Genomic DNA, 18,133 nt, shown 5'->3' with positions numbered 1-18,133 from the left:
CCCAGCCCTCTGCCCTGACTCCTGCACCCCCCACACCCCATGCCCTGACTCCTGAACCCCCCTCACACACACACAGCCCCCAGTCCTGACTCCTGCACCCCCACATATACCCAGCCCTCCACCTCATGCCCTGACTCCTGCACATCCCCGCCACCACCCTGAGCACCAAATGGGAGCTCCTGAACCCGGCCCCCCACATACCCACCTGCACCCCTCGCACCGAACGGGAGCTGCCCCAGGTAAGCACTCCACACACCAACCTCCAGCCCCAACCCTGAGCCCCCTCCCTCATTCTTGCTGCTGGCCAGACCCTGAACCCCAACCCCCGGCCTGCTCCTGCACCCTAACTCCCTCCCAGACCCTTCACCCCCACCGTCAGCTCGGTGCAGAGAGAGACGAAGAGAATCGGCTAGAACCAGGGAGAAGGTAGGTACCAGCTCTATGTGGGCAGGGGTGAGGGAGGGATCCTGTTTACCCCCTCCCCAGCCCTGCTGCACTTGCAGTTTACTCCCAGCCCCTCCCTTGCTCCAAGGACCAACCCTAGCTCCCACCCCGCTGTGCTTTTGCCTCCGGCCCATGCCTTGCTCCAGTCAGCAGGGACTAATTCTCCCACCATGACCCACTGTGCTCATCTTGCTCCTGGCCCCTGCCTCACTCCAGCTGGGGACCAATCCTTCCCCCCCACCATGCCCAGCTGTCAGGGTGGATAAAAATCAATGACTTTAAGAAAAAAATAAAAAAATTAGATTTTAATTTAACTTGGATTTTTGAGGGAAAAAACTATCTAAAGATAGTTTTAATTAAGATACATTATATCATGGAATAGGGATAATAAATTCTAATTCTATAGTATGAGACAATATATAATTGTAATCTTTAAGAAAAGTTTTGTAAATAAGTTCTAATAGTTCATGGATTAGGGACCCAATCTTATGGGGTTCCAGGGGCTTCTGTATAGATTATTTAAGTTAATTTTTCTATCTACCCAACGGGATTCAGTGCTCAGTCTGGAAGATACCATCAGAGATGCTTAGGTTTGCAGTTCTCAAACTGTGGATTTGTGTCTCCAGAGGTAACATGCTTGTTAACAGCAAAAATGTTTTAAATAAATAAATAATGTATAGCGGTGAGAAATAACAGACCTCAACTCTATTGTCCCTCTGCAAATTTGTGTACACAGGGTCAACCCTTTACCTCTCTTTAAAAGTGAAAAGTTTCAAAAAGTTCAATGAATAGAAGATTGTTGGGGGCAGAATAGATCTGGAAAAGGAGAAGAAGTCTGGAGATAAATGTGAGAAGTGATGGACATATGCTTTTTTATTAAAATATTATGTTTGCTGTTGAAGAAAAAAATACTTAACGTTGTTGTTTTAGTTAAATAAAACAATTTAAATGTCTGTCTGGTAGTGTTCTCCTCTTAATACAGCCTGACAAGAAAATCCTCCAAATATTCATGATTAACCTCTTGAATTGGAGATAGTTCACCTTCCAATGACTTCATAAATATCTGCTTCAATTATCTTTGACAAATGAAATAACCAAACAATCATTCATTTTCTGATACAGCTGTAAAACTCATCTGAAAAGTTTTCAAAATAAATCACGGTTTACAAATGTATAGTGAGTGCCTTCTAGAAATGAAACCTACATCTGTCTCTGAGTTGTGAAGAATATGTATTAAGGTTATAACAACCAACAAGAATGCACTTTTATGTAGAAACCCATGATTAAATCAAGTCTTCCTAACTAGTGATTTAAGTCATGATTTAAATCAAATCTACCCTGCCCGCTGTGCTCTTGCCCCGGCCTCTTCATTCCCCAGGGGGGCCCACAAATATGTTTGGAGCCAGGCCCACAAAAAGTTAATTCGGCCCTGGGAGGAGCCAGGCCATCCCACTCCGGGGCAGAGAGCACGGGGCCCAGTCTGCTCTGGGACAGAGCACAGCCCCCACGGGCCCATGAAATGGGACAGGCTCGTCCCCCTATGGTGGGACTGTTCATGGAGCAGGGCTGTGGTGAGACCAGATGGGAGCTGAAGGCAGGCGCTAGGAGGATGGAGCAGGACTCCTGGCTCAAAGCCTGAGGGTACCTGGGTACCTGCCACTGCCTCCCCGTGTGCCCCCCGCAGCCTTCCCGCTGGTGCCCCAGCTCCCCATAGCGAGCAGCCTCGGAGACCCCTGCCTGCCCCCCTCATTCTACATTTGGCCCAGGACATTTTTAAATTTCTTGGGACAGTTTACCCGTCTCAGGATTTCTATGGGAAGTGCTCACCTGGAGCCACAGCTGGTCAATGCAGAGACAAGCGGGCACCATGAGGCATTATAGTTACCAAACATGGAAACCTCCCGCTCTGTGTGTGTGTGTTCATGTGTGTGTGCGTGTGTGTGCGTGTGACGTCGTTTTCCTCATTGCGCGCGGCCGTCACCCGTTCTGACCGGCTGGTTATCGTGCTAAGTTGACTCGTTTTCGGAGGTTGTCGACTGAGGCTCACGATGTCTGTGGAGATGTTTCAGATCTCAGACTCTGGCAAGTGCTGCTGCATCACTTCGCGAATACGTTGTGTCCATTGTGTGGGTATGCTCAGTATCTGAGTGTGTATGTTTACGTGCCGATATGCGTGTGTTCTTGAAATTTGTCATATTGATATTGTCCTTGCCACTTTGTACCGTAGTGAAGCAGTACGCGGGGAGGGGAAAGGAGGGGGAAGGGGGGCACAAGGTGGAAGTTTCCTAGGGCGCAAAATATCCTTGCGCTGGTCCTGAGTGCAATACACAGGTGATGGGATGTGCGCGAGGGCCAGATCGAACGGCCAATGGGAATCTGACCATTGACTGCAAGGGGCGCTGGGTCAGGCTCCAAGGCCCGGAGAGTCTCAGACAGGCCTGAGCTCACGGATAGAAATGTGGGGCTGGAAGGGTCCAGAGAAATCACCACATCCAGCTGAGGCAGGGCCCAGTAAACCGGACTGCTAGGGCTTCACCCTGGTCTCGGGGGGGGGGGGGGGGGGGGAAGAGGGGGAGGGAAGCATCCTCAGACCATGCTTCATCCAGACCTTATTTTGTGGGTTTTTACAGCTCTGAACTTCACAGACTGACTCTTTAGCTCCAGCTGTAGAGACTTGTGCTAAGCGCTGTAGGTCCCCACTTCAATCCCCAGGGAGTGTTGAGGTAGGTTAGACAGTTCCTGCCTGTGGGGCAGGGGATATGCTCTCCCTTCCAGCCTTCCAGCAATACACATCAGATTGGTTCATATTCTTCCCCCTCTCTCCATTGCCCCCTGTTCTCCCATCCCTTCTCCTCACCTCCATCCATTCCTTCTCTCCTGCCCTCTCCCTGTCCTTCCCCCTCTTTTACTCTCCTTCAGTTTCACTTTCCTGTTTTCTCCCCCTCCTGGCTCCTCCTTTTTCTTCTTCTCCTTCTGTGGCTGGGACTAGCAGATACTTGCAGGCGGCCCCTCCCAGTGTCAGCACAAGCCCACACTGCACAGCCAAGGGCAGAGAGAACAGATGCTCACCCAGCTGCCATGGCCACTGCAGCTACAGCAGGGGAAATACAAGATGAAGCTATTTTCTCCATCTGCCTGGAATATCTGACGGAGCCGGTGACTATCGCGTGTGGGCATAACTTCTGCCGAGCCTGCCTCACCCAGTATAGTGAGGAGAAGGGAACGGGGACACGCCTGACCTGTCCCCAGTGCAGAGCCCAGTTCCAGAAAAGGGAGTTCCAAATCAACACACAGTTGAACAACATCATACAAAAGATCAAACAACTGGGGTTAAAACCAGGAAAAGAGCAAAAGGAGGATCTGTGTGAGAGACGAGGAACATCTCAAACGCTTCTGTGAGGATGATGGAGAAACTATTTGCTGGGTGCGTGAGAAATCCCGGGACCACAAGTCTCACACTGTGGTTCCCATTGAGGAGGCTGCCCAGGGATGCAAGGTAAGAAATGCTGTTGACTTTGCTTAATTAAACCCGTTAAGGACACCAGGTTTATCCCCCATCAATACAAGGACAAACATTCACACCTGGCTGCCTAAAGATAGGCACCTAAACCAAAAGGGCCTGGTTTTCAGAGGGGATGAGCACTGGGGGTTGTGGATAATTGGAAAAGATCCGAACTTTTTTTGCTCCAAAACTGCAAGTTCCAACATGTAATAGAGAGACCATGGCTGACGGCTCTTTTTGCACCTACAACCCGTCTGCCAGGTGGAGTGGGCAGCAAGACCTTAAGACCGTAAGAACAGCCATCCCCTGTGGGAGCAAAGGTCCATCTAGCCCAGTATCCTGTCTTCCGACAGTGGCCAATGCCAGGTGCCCCAGAGGGAATGAACAGAGGAGGTAAACATCAAGAGATCCATCCCCTGTCACCCATTCCCAGCTTCTGAGAACAGCTTCTGAACAGCTGATCTGTGGCAGGTGGGAGGTGCTGGGAGGATGGGGCAGAAGCTGGTCTCCGGGTCGCCAGCGGGCAGGAAGCATTGCGGGGCAGGGGCAGAGCTGATCGGCGGGGCTGCCAGTAGGTGCTGAGCACCCACTATTTTTATTCCATGGTTGCTCCAGCCCTGGAGCACCCACAGAGTTGGTGCCGATGGTAGAAAAGAAACTTTAAATGAGAGGAGGGAAGTCACCGGCATTGACTAAGGAAAATGCCACACGCAGGATTCATAAACATAAAACCGTGAGCAAAACACCCTCTCCAGTGTACGTTGGTCAGTGTCTTCTACCTCATGTTCTGGAGTTCTACAACCAAAAGTTCCTTTGCTGTGCCCCTCTCTGCTCCCTCACCCCACCCCACTCACAGTGGCTGTCCTTGGTCAGTGAAGACTCAGGGTTCAGAGATGCATCTGTGTGAGCTCAGCTCCCACCCTGGGGGGGTGCAGGGGGAGGAAGAAGGCACCTTGGTTGCTCCGCTGTCCAAGCACTTGCTCTGGTGTCACCACCCTGCCGCACACCCCACTGGCCCACTCCACCGGCCGCCCTGCCAGCCATCACCTGCTTCTCTGCTATAACCTCTGCAGATCAGTCTCCTGAGGTTCTACGCTGCTCTTAGTGATTTTCAACTCCTAGGGCTTGGCTACACTTGCAAGTTAGAGAGCATTAAAGCAGCCCCGGGCGCCCTAACTCCTGAGGTGTCCACACTGGCAAGGCACGTAGAGCGCCTGGACTCTGCAGCTGGAGCGCCCCTGGTAATCCACCTCCACAGAAGCATAACGCTCGCTGCGCCCCGGCTGAAACGCCCGGATGTCAGTGTGAACTAGGTGCTGCATTACTGCGCTGTGATTGGCCTCCGGAAATATCCCATAATCCCCTGAAATCAAATGGCCACTCTTGTCATTGTTTTGAAATCGGCTGCAGGCACGTGGATATCTCCTTTCAAAGCTCCGTTTCTGACAGCCGGCTGCCTCTCTGCTCTGGGGCAAAGCAAACCATGAGTGTGGAATGCTGCTGCTGTGAGGGTGTGAGAGAGAGAGAGGCGGGGGGCGGGGGTCTGCTGCTGTCTGAACTGAGAAGACAGCCTGCTGACAAGCTCTCAGCCCTCAAAACACACTGTCTCTCCCCCCACGTACACACAACACACTCCCTGTCACACTCCACCCCTCCCCATTTGAAAAGCAGGCTGCAGCCACTTGCACACTGCGATAGCTCCCACAATGCACTGCTCTCTGTGGTGTTGCACGAGCTGCTAATGTGGCCATGCCAGTGCACTTGCAGCCGACAGTGTGAACACTCGGCAGCGTTTCCCTGCTGCGCTCTCCGAAGGCTGGTTTCACTCCCAGCGCTCTACATCTGCCAGTGTAGCCAAGCCCGTAGTGGGGGAACTTCCTTGCTGAAGCAGGCTGGGCCGAAACACTGACCCACAACAAGTGATTTCAGCTCTACTGATCACTTAACAAAACAAAAGACTCCAGTTGGAGCCTTAGTTAGTTCTGTCTTTGAACAGTGGAGAGGAGCAAGTTAAACCGTGCCTAGGAGCTTGGCTACACTTGCAGATGAAGAGCGCTTTGGGTTAAACCAGCCTTCGGAGAGTGCACGAGGGAACGCGCCGCAGTCTGTCCACACTGACAGCTGACAGCGCACTGGCGTGGCCGCATTTGCGGCACTCGCAGCTGCATTGGGAGCGGTGCATTATGGGCAGCTTTCCCAGCATTCAAGTGGCTGCAACGTGCTTTTCAAATGCGGGGGTGGGGTGGCGTGTGACAGGGAGTGTGTTGTGTGTATGTTGGGGAGAGAGAGAGGGTTTTTGGGGTGCTGAGCATGTGTCAACACGCTGTCTGGTCAGTTCAGACCCCCCTCCCCTCTCTGCCTCTCTCTCATAGCAAATAGTAAATGTTCGCTTTGTCTCAGCGCAGAGAAGCAGCTGGTTGTCAGAAACGGAGCTTTGAAAGGGCACAGCCGCATTCCTACAGCTGATTGCCCAACAATGACAAGATTGGCCACTTGCCTTAAGGGGATTATGGGACGTTTCCGGAGGGCAATCAGAGCGCAGTAATGCAACACCTGGTTCACACTGACACTGGGGCTTCTCACCCAAGACGCATCAGACATTATCCCTCTCGCCAAGGTGGAGTACCAGGAGCGCACTAGCCAGGGGTCAGAGCACTCGACGTGCCTTGTCAGTGTGGACGGGGAGTGAGGTAGAGCGCACTGGGCGGCTTTATTGCGGTATAACGTACAAGTGTAGCCAAGCCCGAGGACTCTTGGGTAAAGTCCACACTACCCAGCAAGCACACCTGTGCCCACCCCCTCTTCACCTTCACTGGGGTCTGGCATTGAAGCCCCCTGCTTAGCAAGTTCACTTCAGGGGAGGGTGACCCCCTCAATCAGAACAGGCTAAGTGCTACTCTGCTGCCCTTTACTCATACAATAAAGATAACACAATTTCATTACTCCCACATTCAATACTGAAGTGATTTGTAATCCAGCACCAGCCACAGTTGATCACTTTGGCAACACAGCTCTGTCTGCTGGTTACGATATGAGATTGCTTGTGGCATTCACAGACATGCTCACCACAGTGGAACACGGATTTTGGGTCTTGGGAAACAAGCACTGAGTGGCGGGATCACATTGTCATGCCAGTCTGGGATGACGAGCAGTGACTACAGAACTTTCAGATGAGAAAAGCCACTTTCATGGGACTGTGTGATGAGCTTGTCCCCACTCTGTGGTGCAAGGACATAAGATTGAGAGCTGCCCTGACAGTGGAGAAGTGGGTGGCTATTGCAATCTGGAAGCTGGCAACTCCAGACAGCTACCAATCGGTCGCTAACCAGTTTGGAGTGGGAAAGTCGACCGTTGGAATCGTGTTGATGCAAGTTTGCGGGGCCATTAATTTCATCCTGCTCAGAAGAACCGTGACTCTGGTAACGTGCATGACAGTGTGGCTGGCTTTGAAGAAATGGGTTTCCCTAACTGCAGAGGGGCGATCGATGGGATGCATATTCCAATTCTGGCACCAGACCACCAAGCCACCGAGTACGTTAATTGGAAGGGTTATTTCTCTGTGGTTCTCCAGGCGCTTGTGAATTACCGTGGGGCTTTCATTGACATTAACACAGGCTGGCCCAGAAGGGTGCATGATGCACACATCTTTTGGAACAGTGGCCTGTTCAGGAAACTGCAACCGGGACTTCCTTCCCAGACCAGAAGACCACCATAGGGAAAGTCAAAATGCCCACTCTGAGCCTTGGAGACCCCGCTTACCCTTTAATGCTGTGTCTCATGAAACCCTACACAGGGAGCCTTGACAGCAGCAAGGAGTGCTTCAACAACAGGCTGAGTCGGTGCAGAATGACTGTGGAGTGTGCTTTTGGCCGTTTAAAGGGCCGCTGGTGCTCTCTGTATGGGAAGCTGGACCTGGCTGATGACAACATCCCTGCGGTTATATCCGCATGCTGTACCCTCCAGAACATTTGTGAAGGGAAGGTTAAAAGATCCATTCAGGCATGGACCTCGGAGGTACAACACCTGGAGGCTGAATTTGAATAGCCAAAGAGCAGGGCTATTAGAGGGGCCCAGCGTGGGGCTGCAAGGATTAGGGATGCCTTGAGGGAGCAATTTGAGGCTGAAAGCCACCAGTAATGTCTGGTGTCCTGCATGGGAGTGAAGTGCAGTGGTTCCAATGTTAGTAGGAATCTGTGTTTGCTACACTGACTTGCAGTGCCTGTTGCTTTCATGGGCTAAGGTATCTCTAACTTAATACAATAATAAAGAATGTTTTCAAATGCAAAAAAAGCCATTTATTGAAAAGAAAATTCATTTATTGAAAAGAAACACAACTGCTTGGGTAACAGAAAGGGCAAGGGGGTGGGGTGGGGAAAGGTACAATCACAGATCTGGGCATGTCTTATTCTCATACTCGGCCTTCATGTCTGGAGTGCTGTGCAATGAGTGCTGCCCTTCAGGCTGGCTAAAATGCATGGTGATGGGGGTTGAGTGCAGTGGATAAGGGTCACAGGGCTGGGTGGTGAAGCTACAGGTATTGGAGGCAGCTGGTGGCGATAAGAACCCAGATGTTGGCATGATACAAAAATGATACTGAGCAAAACCCATCCCTGCTCTGACTCCAGAAAACTGGACCCAACACAATTGATAAACACAGATACTGATGGGTTGGGTCCCAAGAAGGGAGAACCCTTTAGCTAAATTCCTGTCTCCCCTACAAAAATGAAACAAGTGTTAATGCAAAATGGAGTGTGAGATTTTACCACAAAACAGTGAAGCCTGGGAGGGTTGATCTATTTTCTGGATGAAACTTTGATGCCCAGAGTTAGACTCACTCAGTTTTATGTGCACTGTGTTAATACAGAGCATTGATTCTCTTTTTCGTTTCAGTGTGTGAAAAGCACATTGAGCAGGTGTGTTTCCTATGTTCATTGCTCTTATATCCTTGGTGGTGGTTCTGGGATGACGTGTGCACAGAGCAGCTGAGTGATGATGGGATGTTTTCTTTGTAGGACTCAGAATGTGAAACTCCAGGAACCAGAAGCCATTTCTACTGACATGAAGAACATGTATAAAATTTCCCCTGATATGAGGGAAGCGCCAGAAAGATTCGGAGGTGAGTGGCATCTACTGGGACATTCAATTGTATTGTGCTGGGGATCTGGACAGAGCCTGGGACCCCAGGACACGCTTGCACCCAGCTGACAGGCTTGGAGCTGTGTGATTGCTGGATGCCGATGCGCTGAGTGCTGGGCAGTTTCCCTCCTACTTACAGACACCTGCTGGTACTTGCCCAGGTGTCTGACCAGGCCCCATCACTGTGACATCCTGACCCCTCCATGGCTGAGTTAATGGGTGTCACTAAGCCAGGTGCTGTGGGCCTGGACTGGTCCATTCGTGCTGGGTGCCGCACAGACTGGTAAAGGATGATGTGTCTGTGCCTCTCTCCTGGGACATGTGAGGGCTGCGTTGTGTGGCCACCATTCAGCACTGCCCCAGGCTCCATTAGCCAAGCTTGGCTGAGCTTTCTGAGCTGGAGAAAAGGCTGGTCTGGCTGCTGCGGTCTGACTTGGGTGGTGTGTTACTGGGTAACAAGCAAATCCTATGCGCCCCTCGTCTGCTCTGAGCACAGCCCAGTGTGAGGTTGGGTCAGTGGTTTGCTACTCAGTGAGTGAGACTCACACACAAGAGTGCGACCCTGTCACAGTGTCTGAGCGTGAGCTGCCCCCATCCAAACCCCTCCCCACAACCCCAGCGCGGCGACCGGGGGCAAAGACAGAAACCTGACCGCAAGGAGGGACAGATAAGAAGCTAAGGCCGAGGAGAGGGGGAGTGGGAAGGTTCAGTGAGCCTGGTCTCTGAAAGTTGAACTGGCCCTTTCATCCTACCCCCTCCGCTCCTCTCTTCCCACCCCCCACCCCCAGCAGGGGGCAGTCGAAGGGGCCAAGCTGGGTGTGTCTGTCCCGGCCGATGGAGGCTGCGCAGTGGGTGCCGGCTGCAGGGCCAGGATCTCAGGGCTCCGGGGAGCAGGAACCCCAGGCTGTGGGGGAAGCAGCTTCCTCTCTGTGGCTGGCTGGAGCCAGCACATCCCTGCTCCCCTGCCCCCTCGCTGCCCCCAGCCCAGCACAGTCTGTGCCCACCGGACCCTGAACACGGCTGGGCTCTGGGCCATTCCACAGCCCTGGCCCCTGAGCCTGTCGGGATCCTGAGCTAGTCACCTCCGTGCCTCCTTCTAGGGGATCCTCAGCCCCTGGGGAGCCTCCTGTCACCCCCCGGAAACCCCGTCCTAGGCAGGGCCCCAGGCCCTGAGTCACTCGCTGGCTGCTCCCGGCTGGCCAGGCCCAGGGTCTCCAGCAGGGCCCTTGGTGCCGGCCCCGCGCTGGCTGCCAGAGCTCCCAGCCCCTGGCCCAGCCCGGCCTGTTGTCCCAGCGCCGACCCCTCCCCTGCGGGTGGGGGGGACCCTGCTGCTCTCAATGGCTGAGCCCCCCCCCGCCGCGGCCTCTGGTGCTGCGCTCGCAGGCTCAGCCCGTGCCAGGGCCAATGCGGCGCTGCTGGGGCTGCTCCTCCCCCGGCACCTGGGTTCTCTGGGTCTGGGCAAGTGGCCAGGCGAGTGGGCAGGGACCTGCTCAGAGACACGCGCCCTGTGCTGCCCCCAGAGGGCAGAGACCAGCCAGGGCCGGGCAGCAAAGGGCCACCGTGCTGGGATTAACCCTTTCCTGCCACCCCCCCCAGCAGCCCCGGCCGGTCACTGCCACTCGACTGCCCGCGCTCTGACCCCAGGGACCCGGGTCCGGCAGCTCGGGGGAGTCGCTGGGTGAATGTGTGGGGCAGAGTAACCAGGGCTCCCTGCTCCCCAGGGTCCCCGTGTGCAATGGGGAAGGCCTGCGCTGTCCTGCAGACCTTTGGTGCTGGGCAGTGAGTGTTATTATTGGTATAGCGCCCACGAGTGAGCCAGGCACTGCAGAGACAGAACACGGGGCTGCCAGCCCCACAGGGCTCCTGGTCTGAGTGCAGACAAGGTCCCGCAAGGGCAGCAGCAAACATTCGGGGAAGGGGAACGGGGGTCCCATTGTGGGGCCAGCCACTCCCTAAGCCCATCCCGTGCCTGTTTTCTGGGTGTGGCAGACAGTATTGTAGTGACCCTGATGGCTCCATGCTGGGCCCTGGGTCACCGCCCAGGGAACAGGGCAGGGCAGAGGCAGCCTGAGGATGAGGGGAGCTGGAGGCTGTGGGGGAGCGGGAGCAGCCTGGGAGCTGGGACAGGCTCACTGGAAGCCAGGTGGGTGGCCCAAAACCTGGTATTTGCTCCAGCTTCCTACTCTGTGATGCAGGCTCTGTTGGGGTCGGATGCTGTGGTGAGGGGCCCAACCAGACAGATTGAAGAGAGTGAGGCTCTGTCTGCTTGGGGAAGGGGCAGTTTCTGTTAAATGGGTTCCAGTTTTGTAGACTCATCATGGGGTGGTGCCCTCACATATCACCCTCAACCGCTTCAGGGTGTCTTGGCAAGCAACTTGCCTAAATTTACCCTCTTCGGCACTCCTTAAATTATGTCTCACAGTCTAAAAGACGCAAGAGAAAAAGTCCCCTGCTGGGGTCCACTCTGAGTCTAAGTAAACCCCAAAATAAAATCTTTTCCCTCACTCTGCTCCAGCCTCCAGCACTCACTCAAGCTCCTCCCTATCCTCAAATCTGGAGCCCTCAGTCCTCCTTCCCAGAGCTGGGCTTGGTTTAGTTTCCATCGTGGAATCAGATGACGCCAGCCCTCCTTCCTGGAGCTGGGGTCATTTCAGACTGTGCCTTTATTCTCTGCGTCCACTTTCTCCAGCTGGGGGCAGCTCTCCAGTGCTGCTGTCATTGTCATCTCTGGCAGCACCTCCCCCTTAGGGGAGCTCCTCTGTCTAGGACAGTGGTCCCGAAACATTTTTGGTCATGCCCTCCCTTACCTGGTTTGTGCTCCCGCCCCGGGAGTTTCCTAAAGAAAGACTGCTTTTCATTAAAATATGTTGATTTGCAACTAAATACAGTCGAACCTCGGGATTGGAGGTTGTTTGTAACTCTGAACAAAATATTGTGATTGTTTTTTTTTAAAGTTTACAACTGAACATTGACGAGAGAGCTTTGAAACTGGTCTATGCAGAAGAAAAATGCTGCTTTAGCCATCTTAACTTAAATGAAACAAGCACAGAAACAGTTTCCTTACCTTAGGAAATCTTTTTTTTTTTTTTTTATGTTTCCCTTTATTTTTTTTAATAGTTTACATTTAACACAGCGCTGTACTGTATTTCCTTGTTGTTGTTTTTTTTGGCCCTGATGCTGTCTGGTTGTGTACTTCTGGTTCCAAGAGGTGTGTTTGACCTGTCAGTTCATAACTCTGGTGTTCGTAACTGTGAGATTCTGCTGTATAACATTTACACTAAATCTGGTACTTCTCTGTGCTCACCAGGAGGCTGCACTATACCTCCGTACCTTTACTGAGATTCGTTTATTCAGATTTATTCATGTATTCCAATTCTTACATTTTCACATTTTAATTATGTTAACAATTGTGAATGACACACTTCTTATTTACTCGATATTTTTTTTGCTTGTGCAAACTGACAAACAAAAAAACAAACCATCCAAACAACCAGCATTTTAAAACTGTTTTTATATGTTAAATAAAAGTTCCTTAAATGTGCTGGATATTGAAGAAAAAAATAAGTTGATCAAAACAAATTTTGCACTTAAAATTAATTTCTTTAACAGAGGAATTATTAATCTGTAGTTAGTGAATTGAACTGATTTCTTAAGGTCACCACGTCCTTCAAGATTTTAGAACAGGTAGCGCTCATCCTCCCACATCTTACGTTTTATTCATAGATTGGAAGAGGATAAAACGCTTTCCTACTTTTTCAACTCAAACAGTTTCTCAGCTCTGAATGAACTACTCATTGAACTGAGCTAACTGAATACACTGAAATTAAAAAAATATTTTCTCTGTTTCTCTGAACCTGCATAAGAAGCTACTGCTGTCAAAAACTAGTTTAGCACTTCAGCAAGCTCCCTGGTTCCAGGTGCTTAGCCAGTAACTTCTACTAGTTCAGTGGTTTGATGGTCTTTAAAACTTCTGCTGCAAACATGTACTGCTTGAATATTATTTTATGTATATTTAATTCAAATGATTTTAATAGTTGGTCTTGCTGAGATTGAGACTGGAATACCCTGTACAGAGGCTTTGAAGGATTAGATCTTTATCAGTCAAGGTCGATTTCACCCTACACACGCAAACTGATGGAAAAAATATTTCCATCAATAATGGAAATTTACAGATAGGCAAAGAAAGAAAGAAGTTGCTTGAGAACTTATTGGAGTTTTGTTTAGGGATACTTCCTTTGTGTATTTTGACATGTGATCTTGTAATGTGTGTTTTAGGGGTTATAAAGCTTTTCTTTTGATTCTCAAGTTTTACTGTCATATAATTGTTGTCTGATTCTCCCCTCCTCCTCCACCACTAGGGCTTGGACTTTTCCACCAAAGGTCGTAGCTCCCCCCCCCCCCCCCCCCACCGTGGAAAGAGAAGTGTCCCTATGAAGTTCAAAGGGCATGTTTTTAAACTGGTGTATTCCATCACAGGCAGATTGTTTAATTGTTGTGGAGTTCTTTGCTTTTAAATTTACCCTTTTTATTTATTTATTAAACATGTTTTTGTTTGCTTACTTGTTTTTTTGTTTTTTATGATTTTTCTCATGGGGGGGGGAATATAACTTTATAAATTGTGGGGAAAAACTAACCTGGATAAATTTCACACAAAAGCTAATTTTATTAAATGGTAAGCAATAGAGTAATTGGGTTTGTTTAGTCTGGAGAAGAGGGGGGACATGATAACAGTTTTCAAGTATATGAAAGGTGGTTACAAGGAGGAGAGGGAAAAATTGTTCTCATTAACCTCTGATGGAAGGACAAGAAGCAATGGGCTTAAATTTCAGCAAGCGAGGTTTAGTTTGGCCATTAGGAAAAACTTCTTAACAGGTAAGGTACTTAAGCAATGGAATAAACTGCCAAGGGAGGATGTAGAATCTCCATCATTAGAGATTTTTAAGAGCAGGTTAGACAAACACCTGTCGGGGTGGTCTAGATAATACTTAGTCCTGCCATGAGTGCAGGAGATTAGACTTTCAGTCCTATGATTCTAATAGAATCACAGAGTTTACAACCAGAAGGGACGACAAGATCATCTAGTCTGACCTCCTAAAGAGGACATGAAATAGAAATAGTTCCTAAGCATTAATTATCATATTGATGATAATGAGAAATAAAATATAAGAAAAGCGAAACTCCTAACAAACAGTATGTGTATTTCAGTTTAATTTTTGGACAAACGAGACATAGAAATTAGTAAGTATCATTATCCTTCTGACAAGAATTTTTGGGGGGGGGGTACCAAATTGGATCCTCATGTGGGAGCTTGTTTAATTGTTGTGGAGTTGTTTCCTTTTAAATTTAACTTTTAGAATTCTGTTGCAATATTTAGCCTGTTTTGGTTTGTTTGTGTGCTTGCTTTTTGTTGTTGTTTTGGTTTTTTTTTGGTTGGGGGTTTAGTGTAGCTTCATAAAATGTAGGCAAACACTAAATTGAATAGATTTCACACTAAAATTTAATTTGAAAAACTGATAAGCAATAGAATTACAGACTTAAAGACCAGAAGGGACCCCTGGATCCTCTTTTCTGATGTCCTGAAGAGGAGGCTGATATCTCCCAGCCTTCACTGTCGTATTGATGAAAAATAGAAATAAAACATAAGAAAATGGAAATGCCTAAAAAAAATATATTTATTTCTCTTTTATTTTTTAGCCAAACAAGATAAAGAAATAAGTAAATGTCATTATCCTTCCTCTGATAAGAAACTTTTTGTACCAATTTGGATCCTCATGTGGGAGTTTGTTTAATTGTGGTGGAGGTGTTTGTTTTCAAATGTAACTTTTTAAATTGATGCAATATGAAATCTTCTGTTTGCTTGTTCCTTTATTATTGCTACCATTCTTTTTGGTGTGTATAAGCATTCGTTTTGTAATGTAACTTTAATAAATGTGGGGAAAGACTAAACTGGATGAATTTCACAGCAGAAGCTAATGTGAGAAATGTATAAGCAATAGAGTCTTAGGGTCACAGAGTTTAAGTCCAGAAGGGATGACCAGATCCTCTAGTCTGATATGTTTAAAAGGAGATTGAGTAGAAATAATAATCTCTCAGCCTTAATTTGCATATTCATAAGAACGGCCATACTGGGTCAGACCAAAGGTCCATCCAGCCCAATATCCTGTCTTCTGACAGCAGCCAATGCCAAGTGCCCCAGAGGGAATGAACAGAATAGGTAATATCAAATGATCCATCCCCAGTCACCCATTCCCAGCTTCCGGCAAACAGACACTAGGGACACCATCCATGCCCATCCTGGCTAATAGCCATTGATGGACGTATCCTCCAATTAATTTATCTAGTTCTTTTTTTAACTTTGTTATAGTCTTGGCCTTCACAACATCCTCTGGCAAGAAGTTCCACAGGTTGACTGTGCGTTGTGTGAAAAAATACTTCCTTTTGTTAATTTTAAACCTGCTGCCTATTAATTTCATATGATAACCCCTAATTCTTGTGTTATGAGAAGGAGTAAATAACACTTCCTTATTTATTTTATCCACACCAGTCATGATTTTATGGACCTCTATCATATCCCCCCCTTAGTCGTCTCTTTTCCACGCTGAAAAGTCCCAGTCTTATTAATCTCTCCTCAGATGGCAGCCGTTCCATAGCCCTAATCATTTTTGTTGCCCTTTTCTGAACCTTTTTCAACTCCAATATATCTTTTTTGAGATGGGGTGACCACATCTGCACACAGTATTCAAGATGTGGGCATGCCATGGATTTATATAGAGGCCGTATGATATTTTCTCTCTTATTATCTATCCCTTTCTTAATGATTCCCAACATCCTGTTCGCTTTTTTGATTGCCGCTGTGCATTGAGTGAATATTTTCAGAGAACTATCCACAATGACTCCAAGATCTTTCTTGAGTGCTAACAGCTAACTTAGACCCCATCATTTTTTGTGTATAGTTGGGATTATGTTTTCCAATGTGCGTTACTTTGCATTTATCAATGTTGAATTTCATCTGCCATTTTGTTGCCCAGGCACCCAGTTCTGAGAGATCCTTTTGTAGCTCTTCGCAGTTATATTTCTGCACTTCATCTGTCAGAGTTTATGCTCCTTTCTAGTTTCCTCACTAGGATTTAACTTCCACTTTTTAAAGGATGCCTTTTTGCCTCTTACTGCTTCCCTTTGTTGTTTAGTCATGATGGCTCTTTTTTGGTTCTCTTACTATGTTTTTTAATTTGGGGTATATATTTAAAGTGAACCTCTATTATGGTGTCTTTAAAAAGTTTCCATGCAGCTTGCAGGGATTTGTAGTGAAATTCTGGGCATGTTCAATCCTGGTACCGTGTGGCCTGTTGCTGTCCAAGCTGTGACATTTCAGAGCAGGCAGGGTGCAGTGGGGAAGCCCCATACCAAAGTCCAGCACAGGGGCAGCTGGGATTGAAGGTGGGGAGGGGGTGGGGGGAAGCTCTCTCAATATTCACTGAGTTGTGCCATCTGCTGGGCTCCCAGTGTCTCTAGTCCCCTCCCTGGGGAGAGGTGGGGGCAGGAGGGGAAAGATTCTGAGTCTCAGGCCTGGCCCAGCCGATACTTTCACCCTGTCACTGGCCCGTCTCTGCCAGGGGAGTGACTCTCCCCAGCCCTGTGCTGAGATCTCAGAGCTGCTAGGGGCAGATTCTGTCACGGATACCATCAAACCCTCCCCCAGGGCTGCATTCTGCCCCTAACGCTCTGATTGTTTCTCTCCTCCCCAGTGAATGTGACTCTGGATCCAGACACGGCTCATCCCCAACTCGTCCTGTCTGAGGATAGGAAAAGTGTGAGATGGGGAAACACAGGGCAGCGACTGCCTGACAACCCTGAGAGATTTGACACTGAGCTCTGTGTACTGGGCTGCGAGGGATTCACCTCAGGGAGACACTGCTGGGAGGTGAAGGTGGGGAGTGGACGGTACTAGGCTCTGGGGGTGGTCAGAGAGTCTGTGGGGAGGAAGGGACGGATCGGCCGTAGCCCTTATGGGGGGATCTGGGCTGTGCAGAGGTGGGGGGGTGAGTTCCGGGCTCTCACCGCCCCTGTGACCCTCCTGAGCCGGGTTCCCAGCAGGATCCGGGTTTGTCTGGACTGTGACCGGGGGCAAGTGACATTTATTGATGCTGGTGACAAGGCCCCCGATCTTCACTTTCCCACCGGGCTCCATCCCTGGGAAGAGATTCCACCCCTGGCTCTGGCTGGTGTACAAATCCTGGCTCAGACTGTGCATTAGCATCTCTAGCCTCTCACACCCCAGTTGCTACGTCTCTGGAGCACTCCCATCGACTCAGCCCCTGGCTCCTCATCTCTAGGACCCCTGCAAGCTCCTCTCCCTCCCTGCAGCCCCAGGAGTGTGTGTGTGTGGGGGGGGGGGGAGAACCCCTGGAGATGCAGGATGGGCAGAGGGGCCCTGAGGGGCAGATGTGGGGGCTGGGCAGAGGGCAGAACTAACAGCCGGGCTGGGGACAGACAGATGTGGGGGTGGCCGGGACACAGAATGACTCAATCAGGGTTTGGGGGTTGGAGGAAGCTCCGCAGCTGCAGGGAGCGTTTTGTACCAATCTGTGAGATTAGATCTCGCTGGGGTCTCCCAGCCAGAGCTCCTGCCACAGGGGCCCAAATCACCTTCCCCTGTAACTATGGGAGAGCCAGTAACACTGTAATTGTCACACGGGGGATGGGCAGAGAGAGTTCAAAAATCAGAAGATAAACCAGGATACGTTATATATTGTTTTGAGCCCTCATGTTTTTTGGGGGGGTCAATTTCATGATTTTGGGTTCTGACTCATGATTTTTAAGTTCTAGGGTTGGCAACACTGCGAGTGTCACGGGTTGGGGAGAGCGCAGGCTGGGCTGAAGCAGAGGGAACAGAGAAAACAAAAGGAAAAGATCAAGTAAAACAAAATAAACAGAGTCCTGGAGAAAGGGGTATCAAACCAAGGAAAGGAAAACACTGGGAAGAGGGGAATGGCCAAAGACAACGAGAGCTGAAGGGATAAACTCAGGGGAACAAATGGAGAACATGAAGGG

The 18,133-nt window shown here is 49.6% G+C and overlaps 1 pseudogene; it reads left to right on the top strand.

Annotated features, from left to right (window-relative positions):
* Positions 1 to 3,522: 3,522 nt before the first annotated feature.
* On the top strand, positions 3,523 to 17,336 carry LOC142068985 (E3 ubiquitin-protein ligase TRIM39-like; annotated as a pseudogene).
* Positions 17,337 to 18,133: the final 797 nt, after the last annotated feature.

This window comes from Caretta caretta, chromosome 14, assembly GCF_965140235.1.
Source record: "Caretta caretta isolate rCarCar2 chromosome 14, rCarCar1.hap1, whole genome shotgun sequence".
NCBI classification, from domain to species: Eukaryota; Metazoa; Chordata; order Testudines; family Cheloniidae; genus Caretta; species Caretta caretta.
Note: the sequence above shows the minus strand (reverse complement) of the source record. Positions and strands in the feature narration are given on the sequence as shown.